Below are 21,318 nucleotides of genomic sequence, written 5' to 3'. Positions count from 1 at the left end.
AAAATTAAAAAAAATGAAGAAATGAACAGCAGCCAATCAGCATCAGCAGTGCTGAGGTCATGAACTCTTACTGTGATCTCATGAGATTTGACTTAACTCTCATGAGATTTCATAGTAAGTTTCCTTTACCTGATTGGTGAAATAATATGAGAGTGCACGATGCTAGTCCCTTCAGATGTCCCAGGACAAACACACTAAAATGCTGCTTAGAAATCCTTTACAATGGGATGTGGCTACTGAGGAACTTTTGAGGTAAAATATCTTTCTTTTTTACTTAGAGATGTTCAGGAGATATTTTCTAATCAGCTTTTTACAGCTATGCTGCATCACTTTCAAGTGTTTAAACATTTGGGTATTATGGCCCTTTAACTCATGTTCAGTTCTCCCCCCATTCAGTAGGCAAAGTTATTTTAAACATCCAAGTGAGAACAATAAAACATTTGGTTTATTTAACTTTAACAGCCATTTCAAGAGACCATATGTGGCCACTACCTGGAAATATGTGATAAAATCTCCTACGTTGCCTAGAAGTCTAGTTTAAGTGATATATTTTGTGGGAATGTGACCACTTACATTCAAATGCAAATGACCCCTGCTATGTAACTCTGACACTTAAATATACATAATGCAGACACTACATCTGGAGGAGTATACAAGCACTGAACCATGGACTCAAAAATAAAAAACATTTTTTTTTTATTCTCTCTGTTTTCCAGAAATCTAATGAAAATTATAAGAGCAACTGATTTAATAAGATATCTGGATGAATAAATATATAACAATCTATGGTCTGCTGGATTTTTGTATAATTTTGAACACTGCAGAGAAAAGAATGTGTGTGTGTGTATATATATATATATATATATATATATATATATATATATATATATATATATATATATATATATATATATATATATATATATATATATATATTTTTTTTTTTTTTTAAAGCATAAAATGTCTTGGCATCTGTGTTTTTAAGAATATTTGTGGACATAAAAAGAAATGATTAATAACACTTATTTTTTTTCAGATGGACCATAGACAAGATTCATGCATTCAGAATTTGTTAGAAATGTGAAACATGCTGTATTTGCATGAATGCAATGTCAGGATTTTTAAATGTTATCAATCTGGAATAATTGGAAGTATAATTACTTTAATATAATATAATGTTAAAGACACATGATGTTTCATATTAAAATAATCAGAAAAATGATATGATACTACCCCATCTATAAATAATATTGTGAGTGATTGATGCAGGAAGTTATGGTCTAATGAATAACCACTTCATAGAAATATTGAATTGTTAAAAATGTTGGATGGTGAAATGTATTGCTGTGTTGTTGTCATGCTGCCCCCGATGGACAAAATCCGGTGTTGCAATGCAGGTATTACAGCCAAGAGACGATTGGTTGTTGCAGGGATGCATCCCCCTGACAACATGCATTCCCAGATGAACCAATCCATGTTCAGTTGCCAAGGGCCAATCCGAGACAAGCTTCCAATCTCACCAATGATGGGTACTGATCAAAAAAAGGGGAGGGGTGAGATCAGATGATTTAACCCCAAGCATGGAGGGCTGCAAGAGACTGCTGCTGGCTAACCCTGAAGGAAAAATAACAGCTGCAGTTATTATAAAGACACAGCTACTTTTATGATCCATATGCGGATATCCCCAATTTTTGCATTCTGAGGTGAGATTGTTCCTATTAAGAAATACTGGATATCGATTGGTGTTTATCTTAGTAATGTATTAAAAGACTGCTGTAGTAAATAAATTTAAAGAGCAATTTGTATTTTAGCTCATATTCATAGTCCATGTATTGTTAAACATATATCCTTAATGCTAAATTGTTTTATCTGTGCAAATATAGAGTTATAATTCAGAGTTTGGCTATTGGCACAAATAATATATACAATTTCTGATGTTTTAATAGAAGTGTATATTGTACTATTGTTTAACTTAGCACTGTTAATTGTTAGTAGCTGCTATCTTAAGTCTCATTGTGATATTTTAAATGCAACTCTGAATGAAAGGCTATTGTGAATAAGGTAAACGTGTATGAACTCGAATGATAGCATATTTTAATAGTTTTTAAACGCATATTATATTGATTCATATTCTGGTTCCCATAAATATATTTCAAATGTGTTCATAGATATTAACTAATAATAAAGAATTCAGGAATTTATATTAATTTTATTGTCTTAGTATATTTGATTGTGGCATTAGTTTAAAGAAAGAATGTTAAATATATTAAGTTATAACCCTGCCATATACTCACATATTATTTGGAGAGTACTGCTAAGATTCTTATAAATATACTGACACTGCCTACCTACCACTCCCCTAGGGAGCTTCTGGCTGCACTCATTGCAGCACCCCTGTAGCTTCCCTCTGTATTCCAAATCTATTGGGACCTCTGTGCCTTGGGACTCTCTTGTTCAATTGTTCCTGCTATCGGTTGGATCCGTAAGCTGGGTTGCTGCCAAATATCCAGTCTGTGTCTAATAGGACTGTCTGAGTGCTCTTCACAAATGTTAGTACCCTGAATAAGACTTTCTTTTGATGATATCACTTGGTCTTGTACTGGTACACACAGACGGCCTTGTCTGTCTTATCTCCTTCAGATTCGATGCCATCTTTTTCCTGCAACCAGGCAGATCAGTGAGCTGGGTTGCTGCTAAATATCCAGCCTGCGCCTAATAGCACTGTCTGAGTGCTCCTCACAAATGTGAGTACCCTGTCTAGGGTTTATTGAATGCAATTATTTGGCTCTATTATTGGTACACACAGGCGCCTCTCTTGTTTTCTTAATTTTCTTAGATTCTAATAAAACGTAAAAAGGTCTTTTAAAACTTCTCATAAAGATGATGAATTTTCAAATCACAGAAAACATACTGAATTATCCTCCTCTGATGAGGATCTATCTGATTTAGAAGATCCTACCTCAGATATTGATACTGACAAATCTATATATCTCTTTAAGATGGAGTATATTTGTTCCTTGTTGAAATAAGTGTTAATTACTTGGATATTGAGGAAACTAGTCCTCTTGATATTAAAACTAGTAAATGTTTTAATTCTGTTTATAAACCTTCTGTGGTTACTCCAAAGGTTTTTCCAGCTCCTGATGCTATTTCTGATATGATTTCTAATGAATGGAATAGGCCTGGCCTGGTACTTCTTTTATTCCTTCTTCTAGGTTTAAAAAGTTGTATCCTTTGCCAGCAGCCAGATTGGAGTTTTGGGAAAAAATCCCCAAAGTTGATGGGGCTATTTCTATTCTTGCCAAACGTACTACTATCCCTATGGAAGATAGTACTTCTTTTAAGGATCCTTTAGATAGGAAACATGAATCTTAATTGAGGAAAGCTTATTTATTTTCTGGCTATCTTCTCAGGCCTGCAATTTATATAGCTGATGTTGCAGCTACATCAACCTTCTGGTTGGAAAGCTTAGCGCAACAGTAAACAGATTCTGATTTTTCTAGCATTGTTCGCTTGCTTCAACATGCTAATCATTTTATCTGTGATGCTATTTTTGATGTTATCAAAATTGATGTTAAATCTATGTCTTTAGCTATTTTAGCTAGAAGAGCTTTGTGGCTCAAATATTGGAATGCTAACATGGTATCTAAGTCTAGATTACTATCTCTTTCTTTCCAAGGTAACAATTTATTTGGTTCTGTCCAAAATCATTGTATTCAGAGCATTGTCTCTCAAGGGTATCGAATATGATTCAGAATGAGACCTCCTGTGAGAAGATTTTTTCTCTCACGCGTTCCAGCAAATCCAGTGAAGGCTCAGGCTTTTCTGAAGTGTGTTTCAGATCTAGAGCTTTGAGGGGTAATTATACCAGTTCCGTTTCAGGAACAGGGTCTGGGGTTTTATTCAAATCTATGCATTGTCCCAAAGAAAGAAAATTCATTCAGGGCAGTTCTGGATCTGAAAATTTTGAACCGTTTTGTAAGAGTGCCAACTTTCAAAACGGTGACTATAAGGACTATTCTACCTTTTGTTCAGCAAGGTCATTATATGTCCACGATAGACTTACAGGATGCATATCTTCACATCCCGATTCATCCAGATCACTATCGGTTTCTGAGATTCTTTTTTCTAGACAAGCATTACCAATTTGTCGCTCTTCCATTTGGCCTAGCAACAGCTCCAATAATTTTTTCAAAGGTTCTCGGTGCCCTACTCTCTGTAATCAGAGAGCAGGGTATTGTGGTGTTTCCTTATTTGGACAATATCTTGGTACTAGCTCAGTCTTTACATTCTGCAGAATCTCACACAAATCAACTAGTGTTGTTTCTTCAAAGACATGGTTGATCAATTTACCAAAAAGTTCCTCGATTCCTCTGACAAGGGTCACCTTTTTAGGTTTCCAGATAGAGAAAGAGTCATGGACACTGAATCTAACAGACAGGAGATGAATAAAAAAGGTTTCAGGTTGTCGGAACCTTTAGTCTCAGTCATTCCCTTCAGTGGCTTTGTGCATGGAAGTTTTAGGTCTCATGACTGCAGCATCGGACGCGATCCCCTTTGCTCGTTTTCATATAAGACCACTTCAGCTTTGTATGCTGAATCAATGGTGCAGGGATTATACAAAGATATCACAATTAATATCCTTAAATCCCAATGTTCGACTCTCTCTGACTTGGTGGTTAGACCACTATTGTATAGTTCAAGGGGCCTCCTTTGTTCATCCAACCTGGACTGTAATCACAAAAGATGCAAGTCTTTCAGGTTGGGGAGCTGTCTGGGGATCTCTGACAGCACAAGGGTTTTGGAAATCTCAAGAGGCGAGGTTACCAATCAATATTTTAGAACTCTGTGCTATTTTCAGGGCTCTTCAGGTTTGGCCTCTATTAAAGAGAGAACCATTAATTTGTTGACAGACAATGTCACAACTGTGGCATATGTCAATCATGAGGGTGGGACTCACAGCTCCCTGGCTATGAAAGAAGTATCTTGGACACTTGCTTGGGCGGAATCCAGCTCTTGTCTAATTTCTGTGGTACATATTCCAGGTGTAGACAATTAGGGAAGCGGATTACCTCGGCCATCAGACATTACATCCGGAGGAGTGGTCACTCCTTCCAGATGTGTTTTTCCAGATTGTTCAGATGTGGGGTCTTCCAGAAATAGATCTGATGGCTTCCCATCTGAACAAGAAACTTCCCAGGTATCTGTCCAGGTCCAGGGATCCTCAGGCGGAGTCGGTGGATACGTTAGCAGTTCCTTGGTTTTACCAACCTGCTTATATCTTCCCGCCTCTAGCTCTTCTTCCAAAAGTGATCTCCAAGATCATCATGGAACATTAATTTGTGTTTCTGGTAGAACAGCATGGCCTCACAGGTTCTGGTATGCGGACCTTGTGGGGATGTCCAGTTGTCAACCATGGCCACTTCCTTTAAGACCAGATCTTCTGTCTCAAGGACCGTTTTTCTATCAGGATCTCAAATCATTAAATTTGAAGGTATGGAAATTGAATGCTTAGTCATAGAGGTTTCTCTGACTCAGTGATTGATACTATGCTACAGGCTCGTAAATCTGTTTCTAGGAAGATTTATTATTGAGTTTGGAAGACATATTTCATGGTGTTCTTTTCATAAATTCTCCTGGCATTCTTTTAGAATTCCTAGAATTTAACAGTTTCTTCAGGATGGTTTGGATAAAGGTTTGTCTGCAAGTTCCTTGAAGGGACAAATCTCTGCTCTTTCTGTTTTATTTCACAGAAAGATTGCTAAACTTTCTGATATTCACTGTTTTGTTCAGGCTTTGATCCGTATCAAGCCTGTCATTAAATTAATCTCTCCTCCTTGGAGTCTTAATTTGGTCCTTAGAGCTTAACAGGCTCCTCCTTTTGAGCCTATGCATTCTTTGGATATTAAACTACTTTCTTGGAAAGTGTTGTTCCATTTGGCTATCTCTTCAGCTAGAAAAGTTTCTGAATTATCTGTTCTTTCTAGTCACTTTTTCTGATTTTTCACCAAGATAAGGCAGCTTTGCGGACTTCATTTAAATTTTTACCTAAAGTTGTAAATTCTAACATTAATAGGGAAATTGCTGTCCCCTCTTTGTGTCCTAATCCTAAGAATTCTTTGGAGAAGAGCCTTACATTCTCTGGATGTTCCATTTGGCTATCTCTTCAGCTAGAAAAGTTTCTGAATTATCTGTTCTTTCTAGTCACCTTTTCTGATTTTTCACCAAGATAAGGCAGTTTTGCAGACTTCATTTAAATTTTTACCTAAAGTTGTAAATTCTAACAACATTAATAGGGAAATTGCTGTCCCCTCTTTGTGTCCTAATCCTAAGAATTCTTTGGAGAAGAGCCTTACATTCTCTGGATGTTGTAAGAGCTTTGAAATATTATGTTGAAGCTGCTAAAGATTTCAGGAAGACTTGTAATCTATTTGTTGTCTTTTCTGGTTCTAGGAAAGGTCAGAAAGCTTCTGCCATTTCCTTGGCATCTTGGTTAAAGCTTTTGATTAATAAGGTTTATGTGGATTCGGGTCAGGCCCCGCCTCAGAGAATCACAGCTCAATCCGCTAGATCAGTCTCCACTTCGTGGGCTTTTAAGAATGAAGCTTCAGTTGATCCGATTTGCAAAGCAGCAACTTGGTCTTCTTTGCATACATTTACTAAATTCTACCGTTTTGATGTATTTGCCTCTTCGGAAGCAGTTTTTGGTAGAAAAGTTCTTCAGGCAGCTGTTTCAGTTTGATTCCTCTGCTTATGTTTTTTAAGTTTTTTTCTTTTCAATTCTAAGAAAAACTTATTCTTTTGGTTGTGGATTTTTTTCAGTGGAAAATGGCTCTTCTGTGGAGTTTCACATCTTGGGTATTACTATCCCATACATCACTAGCTCATGGACTCTTGCCAATTACATGAAAGAAAACAATTTATGTAAAAACTTACATGATAAATTAATTTCTTTCATATTGGCAACAGTCCATGAGACCCATCCTTTTTATGGTGGTTGTGATTTTTGTATAAAAGCACAATTATATTTTCAGTTCCTCTTTTTGTATGCTCCTTTTTCTATCACCCCACTACTTGGCTATTTGTTAAACTGAATTGTGGGTGTGGTGAGGGGTGTATTTATAGGCATTTTGAGGTTTGGGAAACTTTGCCCCTCAGAGGATTGTATATCCCATACATCACTAGCTCATGGACTCTTGCCAATATGAAAGAAATACATTTATCAGGTAAGTTCTTACATAAATTATGTTTTCACTCTAAGCCCTTATCTTCCATAAGGCGGTAAAACCCAAAGCCAGGGGTGGGCCACTTCTAGGCTTCTACTGCGGACAATATCCTCTCAAGCACTTTAAAAAAAAAATAGCTCAGTTCTTTAGTATCTGCCAAGGATTAAAAAGGACAATAACATATGCAGAAATGCAATACAAATTATTAACTAATTCTTTAAAAATTTCAACAAACTAAATACAAAACTTTATTGTAAATAACTGTATGCACCCAATCGATATACCTTAAAGGGACAGTCTAGTCAAAATAAACTTTCATGATTTAGATAGGGCATGCAATTTTAAACAACTTTTCAATTTACTCATATCAGCACATTTGCTTTGTTTTCTAGGTATTCTTTAGTAGAAAGCTAAACCTAGGTAGGTTCATATGCTAATTTCTAATCCCTTGAAGGTCGCCTCTTATCTCAGTACATTTCAATAGTTTTTCACAGCTAGACAGTGCTAGTTTATGTGTGCCATATAGATAACAATGCGCTAACTCCCATGGAGTTATTTATGATTCAGCACTGATTGGCTAAAATGCAAGTTTGTCAAAAGAACTGAAATAAGGGGGCAGTCTGTAGAGGCTTAGATACAAGTTAATCATAGAGGTTAAAAGTTTATTAATAATATATAACCTTGTTGGTTATGCAAAACTGGAGAATGGGTAATAAATAGGCTGACCATATTGCCGCTTTAAAAAGGGACACATATGAAAAATACATATGTCAGGGCCGTTTTCAGGGCTGTTTAAAGAAATGGTTTTGTATAAGAACCCTCACATATGTATTTTTCATATGTGTTCCTTCTTAAAGCGGCAATATGGTCAGCCTAGTAATAAAGGGATTAGCTATATTTTTAAAAATTAAAAATGCTGGAGTAGACTGTCCCTTTAAGCTGCATTGTGCAATAAAAAGTAGCCCTATTACCAGCAGTGACAGGACCAATGGTAACAAAAGCCATTAGCTCTTGAAATCAATTGACAGTATAGCAATGACTTTACTTTCTCTAAGTGCATAAACCAAATTACTAATTTAACATAAAATATTGCCTTTGAAATTAGACTGAAATATAAGAGATACACAGTCATTATCAGACAAAGATTGCAGGGAAATTACAATATTTTTAATATGCACCTAGCATATATCAACAATATTTCAAAAGATCTCTATACAAAATAGACGTTTAAAAATCCATCATTTTCTGTGCCAAATTACATGAAAAGGGGGCAAAATAAAATTACGAAAGTATAAAGTCGTTTTACTGGACATTACTAAACTTTTTGGATAAATTCTCAAGGTCTTTACTGTCCCTTTAATATGTCACTCAATATTATTGTAAGGTGTCTAAAAAGCGTTATTTTTTAATGCGAGTTTCATAGACGTAATAGCTTTGAGAAACACAATTTAACAATTAGTAAGGCTACATCTCTCTAAAGAACACATCTTAACAAGGATTCTAATTGGTTGATCTATAACAACAATCTGTATTGCGCTATCTGTCTTATCTGTTCAATCCTACTTGAAGTGAAATGAATAAAAACATAAAAATACAACTGTAAAAAACAATTTTGCAGAACACTGCTGGCTTGAGTTGCAAACAAAATATACATATATATAAAAAAAATGATAACCAGATGTCATTTAGGAGGTCTAAATTTAGTGCATGTTGTAAAATATACATGTGACAATCGTCTTATCTGCAAAACAGGGAAGGAACCCAATGTAGACAGGGACAGGAAAATGCTTGTTTTATTTTACACAAAGGGAAGTGTTTGGCCAAATTCATAAAGCCAGGTTGAGCAATTAAATAGCAGACATCAGAATTAAAAATTCATTGCACAAATATTTTACTGATTCTTTTCCTTTTGACAAAGAGATTTAGACTTTGTTTTTACATACTGCTGCAGAACGTAAAAGAACATTACGAAGTTCTTATTTTGCATTTAAAAAATCCTATTTAAAGTGTAATCATTCTTTTTTTTTTTTTTACAATTTTTTTATTATATTATTCAGCTGTATAAACAACCTTCAGTTGTTATACTTCTGGGACCATTAGCTTTTAGTTAGCCAGACAGGACAGTGCAAAAAATAGCATGAGAACAATATAAATAATAAAAAAAAAACTGATTAAATGCTTAAAAATGAAGTATTCATGAGTTAGATAGTGTAACTGAAAACAAATTTTAAAAAAAACTCCAATTGACATAATAAGAATTTTGCTTTATTTTGTTGGTATCCTTTGTTGAAGAGCAAACCTAGGTAGATTCAGGAGAGTGAACAAGTACACTATGGTAGCAACCAGAGAGCTAAAGACTAGCTAATTATCTATGAATCTACCTAGCTCCACTCTTGAACAAAGGATACTAAATGCACAAAGCAAACCGTGCACGTTTAAAGGGATAGTCAAGTCAAAATGAAAGAGACTTTAAAGTCGGTCTTTAAAGTAATGCGCCAGAAATTAAGCTCTGAAATGCAAAAGATCTGCAGACAAAATAAATGTTTTAAATGCATTTGAACAGCCATTTTGTTAGCAAACTGCATTTTTTTGCAGATATAACCCTTGAAAAGCCTCCTAATTGTTGACCCCTTCACATACCGATAACGGCTTTACAGTCTACAAAATGCAGTCCCCCCTTCTCTGGGGGAGTGGAAAACGTACAATTTTCACAATTAAATTAGAGGAAAAGCAGGCAAAATAAATAAAAATGCATTGCAGTTTATTCATAACTGAACATTTCTCTTAGTTCTTATAATACAATGTATTCACATAATTTCATTAAAAAAGGGGCAGCAAATGACAAACAATAAAAAACTGTTTTTAGAACAACAAAATAAAATATGTATTTTAGTAGTTATCTCAGGAAAATCCACAAGATAATTCCTTTTGGCATCTTTAAAGTGTCTATAATCATAAACCCCTAACAGCAAGTCATTCATAAGTAGATTGTACACATAAAGGGACCAAATGTGATGTAAAACAGCTAAACTATTTATTCTCTAAAATGTGGAGTTAAATGATGGATTGATGAAGATAAATGGACTGGGAACGCCAGAGGATGGTAATAATTTCAATATATTTATGTATACTTTTCACTATATTTAATACAGAGTGGGCTAGTAACTTTCTCTTTTGACTAGCAATCTTTTCGACTAATAAACTATAATGATATTTTTTCACCACCGTATACAGACAGACAGACAGACAGACATGCAAAGATAAATAAATATATAAATGCAGATATATATCTTTATTGAACTAGTAAATTGAATACATTTGTTTAAGCTTATTCTATCACTTTGTACATACATATTACCAAAAAAGTAAGAATTTTCTTGCGTGATTCAGATATAGCATGTGATTTTAAACAAGTTTCTAATTTACTTATCAATTTTCTTCATTCTCTTGGTATCTTTTATTGAAACGCAAGACTATGTGCTTTGGAGCCGGCCAGTTTCTGCAGCATTATACGGTAGCAGTTTTGCAAGAAGTTTATCCATTTGCAAGAGCACTAGATGGCAACACTATTTCCAGCCATGTAGTGCTGCAGATGCCTACCTAGGTATCTCTTCAACACAGAATATCATGGGAGTGAAACGAATTTGATAACAGAAGTAAAGTGGAAACTTTTTTTAAAACGGTAGACAGTCTGAAGCACAAAATATTTTTTTTGGGTTTCATATCCCTTTAAAGTGAATGTAAATTTTGATGCTAAAGTGCCCGTTTTTTAAAACTGATTAAAAACAGGGGCACTTTAATTAATCAAAATTTACATTTCACTCCTGTTGTGAAAAAAAAAAAACTTACCTTTTAAACTTCACAGCAGCTCCAGCTTCCTCCGGTCTCACAAGCCATTTCTGATGTCAGAAATTATTGATAGGTCATCCTCCAATCACAGCTTTCCCCCCCTGGGGGAATCAGTGTCTGATTCAACGCTGTGATTGGAGGAAGCTGGATGCCTCATCTTAGACCCAGGAAGAGGCTTTGAAATGGGTGGAGGAAGCTGGAGCTGCTGTGAAGTTTAAAAGGTAAGTTTTTTTTTTCACAACATGAGTGAAATGTAAATTTTGATGAATTAAAGTGCCCCTGTTTTTAATCGAAGTTTGAAAAACCGGGCACTTTAGCATCAAAATTTACATTCACTTTAATATTCCCAAATATGGATAAAAAAAAAACTTGAAGCAAATAAAAAGTGAGGACTTGACATCTTGCTTGTAAAAGGTTATTTTTTATCTATAGCTCATTTATTTACTAAATACAGCTTTCTAAAGAACAAAATGGCAGCAGCATTCAGAAGGCTACATCATCCACTGATGAAATCAGCTTTGAAAGACAATAGTGATTAAAGTATTCTCCTTCTACAAAAAAATTAAATAGAAGAAAAAAAAACACCAATATCACAATGTATTTTATGCCACAAAAAAAATGTAACTGAATCAGGATCAAACGATAACTTGTTGTTTAAGATACAAAGTACTTACCTTTATGAAAACTCCACTAATGCTTCATCTGAAAGAGCCTAAAGATGTACAGATCCTTTTTATGAACCGTCAAACGCAGAGGTAGCGCAACAATTAACCTAGAAGTTTAAAAAAAAAACATTTTAAAAATTAGCAATGATTTAAAAATAGAAAGTAGCGTTCATAAGATTTCTTACTTTTAAAATAAAATGTTTGTCAATCTGTATGTTTACAGCTTCCTAAAACGATTACAAAAGCAAAGCAAGCTATTACGTTTCTATATATGAACAGAGTTACCAGCCACCCAATCACCAAGCGCTACCCAGGGAGATGAACCAATATGGGCTGGCTCTTAAGCTTACATTCCTGCCTTTTCACATAAAGATACAAAGAGAACGAAGAAAAATTGATAATAGGAGTAAATTAGAAAGTTGCTTAAAATTGCATGCTATGAATTATGAAAGAAAAAAAATGGGTTTCATATCCCTTTAAATAGCTTTAGATAATTATGGCATTATATTATTGCTTTATTATGTCTTTTTAACCCCTTGAGTGCTAATGACGGCTCAGAGTAGTCATTAACACTCAACTACCTTTTTTTGCAATCTGGAGGCCCCCACCTGCTCCTACCCAGTTACGTGCAGTGACGTCACGCGCAATGATGTGATGACGTCACAGTGCAACTTTATTTAAAATTGTCAATACAAAGTATAGGGAAAGGGGGCATGCTGCTTAGAAACCTGTATATCAGGGATCTAAGCAGCTACAGACCCCCAAGACCCACCATTGGAAAGGTAATCGCCTAACCTGTCCAACGGTGTTAGTATTGGGGATCTGAGGGGAAAAATAAAAAGTAAAAAAAAAATGTTTTTTGAAAATAGTAAAAAAACAGAAAAATATTAAATTCAGCTTAGCACTCAAAGGGTTAAAAGGAACAGTCTACTCCCTTTATTATCCATTCTCGCATAACCACCACGGTTATATTAATACACTTTTTACCTCTATGATTACCTTGTATCTAAGCACCTGCCCCCTTATTTCAGTTCTTTTGACAGACTTGCACTTTAGCCAATCAGTGCTGACTCATAAATAACTCCACAAGAGTGAGCACAATGTTATCTATATGGCACACACATGAACTAGCACTGTCTAGCTGTGAAAACTGTCAAAATGCACTGAGATAAGAGGCGGCCTTCAAGGGCTTAGAAATCAGTTTATGAGTCTACCTAGGTTTATCTTTCAACAAAGAATACCAAGAGAACAAAGCAAATGTGATGATAAAAGTAAATTGGAAAGTTATTTTAAACTAAATGCCCTATCTGCATCATGAAAGTTTCGTTTTGACTAGATTGTCGCTTTAAGGCGCAGTTCAACAAATTCAAACAATGGGCCTGTAAACAGCATTGAGCCCTGGTTTAAACTCCTTACCAGTCCATTTTAATAGCATAGCTCTTCTACTTCCCAACTCACTGTCACATTAGTTAGTAATGGCACCAGGAAGACATACTGCCTCTGTCTACTGCAGATAGTAACAACTTAGGCTAACCCCTTTTTGGTATTATTTCTAATTTCTTATTCAGGACAAGACAAAAATATTAAGCAGGATCAATTAGACAGACACCATAATGTCAGAATCTTAAAACCTAGATTTTTTTTGTTATAAATGTGTTGTAGATGATCCATTTATATAGCCCATCTGGGGGAGTGTTTGTTAAATAACATTGTGCTGACTTTCAGACTCCTAAGATAGAAAGAATAAGAGGGCGCTAAAGCTAAGATCCCACCACACTTAGTCAAAAATAGTATAGACAACAGAAGGCAAATTAATAACTTTTACTTCACAATATTTAAAATACAGTTTATACAACAAATGTAAATATAAATGAGAATTGATGTGTAAAAAGGGACGTCTCCCTTAATAAAAATAAAAATAAACTAGATTACCACCTTTAAGAAGATAAAAAATATATACTGGAGCTTGATAAAATATGTTCATATATTCGATGAGCGTTAGTTATCCAGCGAAATTGGCTACACTTTAGTGAGTAGCTACACTTTTGAAACAATGTTCCTTATATAGGCTGATCAAGGAAAAAACTTGTTACTGTCCATCAGATGGTTATAACATAGAGAAATTGTATTCTTATTCCTTGTGTGACTCCCTATGATGTGGTTCAAACAGTCATAATACACACCTTAGAGTCAAGATTGATTGTGCTCACACTTAAGATCGTATTAATCACTTTGAACTATTATTAGACTCACACTGTCAGATATATGTCTAGGTAAGCGGTATCCTCCAATGCTGTGTTACTCTTTACTTGCGTAGGCTGAACCCGGTCAGCGTGTATGGAAACTGCTTGTCACTCCGATTCCTTGTGTGCTTGGTTTTTGATTCCGAAGGCAAGAGGTGAAATCCGCAGGCCCGCACTTAGCGTGGAACACGCGCGGGTTGGATATTCTTGAACTAGGTACCTCACGTCTGTGGTACACAAAGCTATTTCCTTCCTTCCTAGTACTGTGTGCATAAAATATTTCCACGCACGCCACCCGGAAAAGGGAAATTTGTGAGTGGCGTGCGTGGAAATATTTTATGCACAAAGTACTAGGAAGGAAGGAAATAGCTTTGTGTACCACAGACGTGAGGTACCTAGTTCAAGAATATCCAACCCGCGCGTGTTCCACGCTGACCGGGTTCAGCCCACGCAAGTAAAGAGTAACACAGCATTGGAGGATACCGCTTACCTAGACATATATCTGACAGTGTGAGTCTAATAAGATCGTATTAATCACTTTGAACTATTAAGTGTGAGCACAATCAATCTTGACTCTAAGGTGTGTATTATGACTGTTTGAACCACATCATAGGGAGTCACACAAGGAATAAGAATACAATTTCTCTATGTTATAACCATCTGATGGACAGTAACAAGTTTTTTCCTTGATCAGCCTATATAAGGAACATTGTTTCAAAAGTGTAGCTACTCACTAAAGTGTAGCCAATTTCGCTGGATAACTAACGCTCATCGAATATATGAACATATTTTATCAAGCTCCAGTATATATTTTTTATCTTCTTAAAGGTGGTAATCCAGTTTATTTTTATTTTTATTAAGGGAGACGTCCCTTTTTACACATCAATTCTCATTTATATTTACATTTGTTGTATAAACTGTATTTTAACCCTTTCGTGACAGGGTTAAAGTGCCTACATCGGAACAACTGTTCCGATGTAGACAAATTGAAACTACGCGATCGTGCATACGATCGCGAGATTTCAATTATTGGATCGCATCTGGGGGGCGTCCCTACAATCCTAGGAACGCCCTCCAGACCGCGATTAAATCCCTGAAGCACAGAAGGCTTCAGGACAGCCGTTAGTTATGACGTTCCATTCCGTCATAACGGCTTTAAAGCCCAGTCTAATTATGACGGAATGGAACGGCATAACGGCTTTAAAAGGTTAAATATTGTGAAGTAAAAGTTATTAATTTGCCTTCTGTTGTCTATACTATTTTTGACTAAGTGTGGTGGGATCTTACCTTTAGCGCCCTCTTATTCTTTCTATCTTGCTCTACTTGTGACAATCCTGGGGGGACTGTCTTAGAGTGGCCTAGGTCTACTTTAGCTATTAGCGCTATATTTTTGCACTCACCTTTTTCAGACTCCTAACCAAGCCCCAAAGTTTTAGATGTATACTTATGTATAGAGGCTTCAGATTGCTTCTGTTTGTATAATGGGTCTTTTCATATGCAGGGGGGTCTGCTATCAGCCCCTTTCAGTGGGTGTTCCAGCCTAAACTCATCAACAGTGCTAAATTGGGAGCATCTAATTAAGGATTTTTATATCACTATCTGTGCATTATTCTTTATAGTAGTGTCTATTACATGCAGTTAAATTAAAATTGGTGTATATGATTTACATAGGGCATGTCATTTTAAACAACTTTCCAATTTACGTTTATCATCAATTTTGCTTTGTTCTCTTGATATTCTTAGTTGAATGCTAAACCTAGGTAGGATCTATGCTAATTTCTAAGCCCTTGTAGGCCGCTAGACATTTTTTCTAGTGATGCACCGAAATGGAAATTCGGACCGAAACCAAAAATCCAGGATGCACTTGGCTGAAAACCAAATCCGAAAGTTTGGGGAGTTTTTTCAAAATTATTTTAAAATATTTTTTTGTAGGTTTTTTTTTGCATAATTAGACTATTTAATGAATGAATCTGAATTGAAAAACTGCAAGCAAATAACCACACTTTTATTTAAATGAACACACTAAAATTGGACAAAAAATATCTTTAAACAATAATATGCTACACAAAAAAAAAAACAAAAAAAAAAACAGGCAAAAACAACTAAACTCAAAAAAACGATAATGCTATTTTCGGCCAAAATGTTTCTGCAACCGAAATTTTGGTGCATCCCTACTTAAAACAATATTAAATATCAATATACTGTATTATTTTGTATTTAGTTCTGTGTAACAGAATCAGATTTAACAGGTTTTTTTTACCAATTATCCTAAGTATAGTCCTAGAAAACTATTATTATATGCAAAACAGTAAGTCAAGTAAAGAACTCAAACAGCAGCTCTAGGCTAGCATCAAATTTGAAATATGCTACACAATAATGTTACCGAAAATATCAGGCAATAAAACATAAATAACCGAAAATTACATTTTCGGCCAAAACGTTTCTGCGGCCGAAATTTCGGTGCATCCCTAATTTTTTCACAACTAGGGGGAGTTAGTTCATGTGTGCCATATAGATATCATTGTGCTCACGCCCTTGGAGTTACCTAGGAGCCAGCACTGATTGGCTAAAATGCAAGTCTGTCAAAAGAACTGAAATAAGGGGACAGTCTGCAGAGGCATAGATAGAAGGTAATCACAAAAGGTAAAAGGTGTATTAAGGTGTATTAATATAACTACATGCATATTGTATCTGACATTTCCACTTATTATGACTATATATGCCAATTCCCCAAACCTAAAATAAACAGTAATTTTATTTAAAATACTCATTAAAATGCTTGCTTTTAAAACACAGTAAAAAAAAAAAATGCATGAAAGTATGAAATTGAAAGTTTAAAAAAAAACTTGATTTATTTTGTGGCGCCTGCAGTTCACAGATATGACCTTCCTCGGTTTCATAAAATTGTTTCGCTTTGTCCAGTCAACCAGGAAGCAGGAATGAATACTGAATGGAGAGGAGCAACACAGCCCAGTGAGTCTGGTGAAGTGTGAGGTAAAATGTTTGCAAGGACAAGCTTGTGCTGCATCCCAGTAACATAACTGTGAAATGGTTTAAACAGCTATTTAGCTAAAACGGTAACTGCACAAATTCTAATTGTTTTCTCTGGAATCTTTATTAGAACTCAAATAAACTTTAATTATTACCAGTTTCTTTATTTTTTATTAACAAAATAAAATGGTTGCTATTTTTTTTATTTTTTGCATGGCCTGAATTCTCCTCTTCCTCTCAAGCGATACATCCTTTATGCGAGCACTGGGTAGAATTTTCCTAGGTGTATAGAATACAATGCAACTTAAATCGACAGTCACTAGGTCGATCTCTAGGAAAGCTCAGCGCCCACTCACAGATTGAAACTGTTTTGAACAAAAACCCTACTCCCTACCATTTCTTTTGTTAAAGCACTACAAATACCAATCTGAAGGTTGATTAAAGCTATCCCTAATATTGTCAAATGGAACCAGAAGGATGGGAACAAACCTGAGAAAAACTACGTCTTAAGAGCTCTGAAAATCGCACAGAGTTCAAAAAAATTTGGAAAGAATCCTACAAACTGTAGCTAAACCTATTGAAAGGAGCAACAACTGATAATGTCTGTATAGCAATGCAAAAAATAAAGGACTGGTGAAGGTCCTTAAGGATAGGAATGTGCAGGTAAAGGCTGCAACCACAAACGGAAGGTAGAGGGCGTACCAAAATGACATCCGGCTAGAAAATTAGTTAATCTCCCCTCCAGCATCTGAATTCCCACTGTAACATTCCTCCCTTTCTGCTGCTAAACCGGAGCACCCCAGCACCTTTTTAGCGCTCCTGCTGTTGCTGTCAATATGAGGAGCATTAAGAATGGTGGCCGCCACCTGTAAAGTAGCTCTTAAAGGGCCGGAATCTCAGAAAGCACAGTGTCTTAACACAGTGAAATTCCTTGTCTGATCTTTAACAAAGATACATAAGCCCCAAATCAGTGAAATACACAAAATATGACATCGAGGCAACACAACTTGACCCACTGGTGAATGTAAATGTGCACAAACATCCTACACTGGGAACCATATATTGTTAAAACCAGTCATAGCTCTGTGAAAGACTGTCTCCTAGTGTACCAGCATGCTGTGAACTGGCTATGTAGTAACTGTATCCTTTGCAGCCTGTGGGCTGTGTGAGACATGTAGGTACATACTGTACCTAGAAAATATCCCCTCCACTGCTCTTGCCCAGATGTTATTCCTGAAGATACAGTAGAGAGCCTATCCTGTACTGTAACTAATAGAAGAGGATATACTGAGGGAGTACATCTTCATGGTCAAACAGGGGGAGGTTAAATTAACTATCCCAGTGATACTGTGGCAGGCCTGTGACCGCCATGAGGAGATTTACATTGCACAACCAAGTACTCTCCTATGTCCCTCTCTTCAAGAAACTATCCTACAAGGGAAAATAATGAGATTACTATCCCTGTAATCTTGAAGAAGATGCAGAGCACCTCTATTTTCGCCACCTCCTAGACTAGACAAAGAGAAAATAGTGGGAGGATCAGAAAGTGGGAAGGATAGTTACGCTTTTGCTGTGGGTGTCTTTTCCCAACAGTAATGAATCATTGTGGACTCTTACTACCATTAGAAAGAAAATACCATATACAATTATTAGTAAACATTATAAGTAAACATTATTTAATTGTCCCCCTCACCCGAAGAAAAAAAGGAGGTTAGTAAAAAGGCCCTCTTATAGTCAAAATAAAAAAAAGAAACATAGAATTTGATGGTGGATAAGAACCAAAGGCCAATGAAGTCTACCCATATTACTTTTTACTGTTGTTTATTATATGAATCCACCATCCTTTCTGTAAAAAAAATGCTTCCTCATATTTTTCCTACCTCTGCTACCCTCTTACTTAAGATTGTGACCCCTTGTTTTGGTATTTCTTTTTTATGGAAAATGCTTTCAGCTTCCATTTTATAGAGTCCCTTCATATATATGAATGTTTTTATCATTTCCCCTCTTTCCCTTCTCTCCTTTAACCTATACATATTTAGATCAAAGTCTTTCTTTGTATGGTTTAGACCATGTACCATTTTTGTAGACCTTCTTTGGACAGTTTCTAGTTTTATATCCTTGTGGAGATGTGATCTCCAAAACTGTACACAATATTCCACAATATTAGATTTTACTAGCGATCTGTAAAGCAGCTTAACAACACTGCTATTTCTGCTAATAAATACCTCTCCCAATGCAACCAACTAAGTATTCGACTAGTCTAATTTTAAATAATCTAAAATAATAATTCCCAAATCCCATTCCTCTTTAGTTACAGTAAGTAATGTACTATTGAGACTATAATTGGCTTTTGGGTTTTTGGATCCTATATGCATAATTTTGTTCTTGGTAATATTACATTTTAAATGCCATTTATTTGCCCAGTCCTCCAGTTTTTTTAATATCACTGCTCATTTGATCCACTCCTCCTGGAACATCAACTCTGTTACAAATTTTTATATCAGCAGCAAACAAGCACACCTTACCCTTTATCAATAATGAACATGTAAAAAAAAAAAAAAACCCAAGAACTGAACCTCATTTGAATATAGTCCATTAATTAAAACCCTCTCCAGGGGGCGGAGCCGGCCGGGAATGAACATGGCCGCATTCTTTTAGAGCTCCGGTACAGCCTAAGCCAGGGACATTATAACGGGGGTGTTATTCCCCATATCCAACTTCAAAAAGCATGGATTGATGCCACAGAACAAGGGGGACATGAGATGACAGCATAATTCTCATCACAGCTATACTCCAGACGCGCACAACCCGGGACAGAACTCCGGCCTGGTATCTACACAGCCTGAGTGGCGCAGCTGAAAAAACGGCACCCGACGGAGTGAAAGACTTCTCTTAGACTTTGAGATCCTCACCAACCTAGAGAGAGCTACGTGAGTACCCCACAGGGGAGAGACTTTGCCACACTTCAAAACCCCTCGTGCTAACTCTAAAACCGATCAACTGCCCATAACCTCAAAGTTAGTTTCACGGAGACCCACGTGGCTAACCCCGGGCGATATAACATACCTTTATAGACTTTGCCCTAAAGTTTTCCACACTCACTGTGAACGACCATCTTATGAGGGATCAGGGAAAGTATTTCCATTACCGCCAGTTTATTCAGTGTTGGCCGTGAGCGCACCGCAGACCCTTAAAGTACGGAGTATAAAAGCTCATGACGCAGCCATGGCGGTTAGAAGCAAAACAAAAGGTGACAAACCCACAAAACACCTCACAGCACAAGGCAACAAATTTAATGCTTTCTTTAAAACTTTGGAGGGCTCCCTTCCTTGCGTGGATGACCCATCTACAGCTGACATACAGGACAGGCCGGAGGAGACCCCGTTGGGGCCAGAAAACCACTCAACCCTAGTTACAAAAGCAGACCTCAGCTCGTTACCTACAAAGGACGATCTTTCTAACTTTATTAATCAAGTTAACAACACTATCAAAGAAGGGTTAGCCAGTGTAAAACGGGAGGTTAATGCTCTAGGACACAGAGTCATGCAACTGGAAGAACAGTACGAAGAAACCTCCAAAACATCGGATAATATGGCAATGGCACTTGAACAACAGAGCTCCACTATTCTACAACTACAGACCCAAGTAGAAGATCTGGACAACAGGGGTAGGCGACAGAACTTACGGATTAGAGGAGTCCCTGAGCAAATCCTACCCCCTCAAATATCATCTTATTTGCAAAATTTGTTCAAATACCTGTTGGAACTAAGGGCCGAAGAAAACATCCCAATTGACAGGGCCCATAGGGCTCTCAGAGCTAGACCACCTTCCTCAGCCCCCCCTAGAGACATCATACTATGTTGTCACAGATTTTCTGACAAAGCTGCTAGGAAGAAATCCCCTATCCGGTTTGGTGAAGACTTGATCCAAGTTTATACAGATCTAAGTGCGTTAACTCAAGCCAAACGTAAAGAAGCGAGATACCTGACCCTACACCTGCAAGATCTCGACATTCAGTACAAATGGGGATTCCCATTTGCCATCAAAGTCAGTAAAGGGGACAAAATCTACACCTATAAGGATGCTGAAGATCTGGAAGAATTTTGCCGTCAGCTGGACATTCCACAACCCTCCTTACCATCACTGAAAGATAAGGACAGTGCCTCCAAATCACAGCTTAACCTACCTCCAAGACCACAAAGACCTGAGTGGACAACAGTTCCGAAAAAGAAAAGAAACACCAATGCAGTCCAGCAGAACTCAGCCGGGGTTGCCTCTGAACCACCATAAAAAGCCCCTGGCTGTGAGATCAAGGACCCGCTCTAATTATATTAACAGGACTGT

The 21,318-nt window shown here is 36.5% G+C and overlaps 1 protein-coding gene across 1 annotated transcript in view; it reads right to left on the bottom strand.

The window, feature by feature from the left end:
- Positions 1 to 21,318, bottom strand: part of FUT8 (fucosyltransferase 8) — a 678,563-nt gene that overhangs the window by 601,092 nt on the left and 56,153 nt on the right. The window contains exon 2 of the mRNA XM_053697682.1: positions 11,750 to 11,847. The gene's annotated coding sequence lies outside the window, so the exon portion shown is untranslated. The remainder of the gene's footprint in view (positions 1 to 11,749; positions 11,848 to 21,318) is intronic.

This window comes from Bombina bombina, chromosome 1 (genome assembly GCF_027579735.1).
Source record: "Bombina bombina isolate aBomBom1 chromosome 1, aBomBom1.pri, whole genome shotgun sequence".
NCBI lineage: Eukaryota > Metazoa > Chordata > Amphibia > Anura > Bombinatoridae > Bombina > Bombina bombina.
This window is presented reverse-complemented; position numbering and strand designations above follow the sequence as displayed.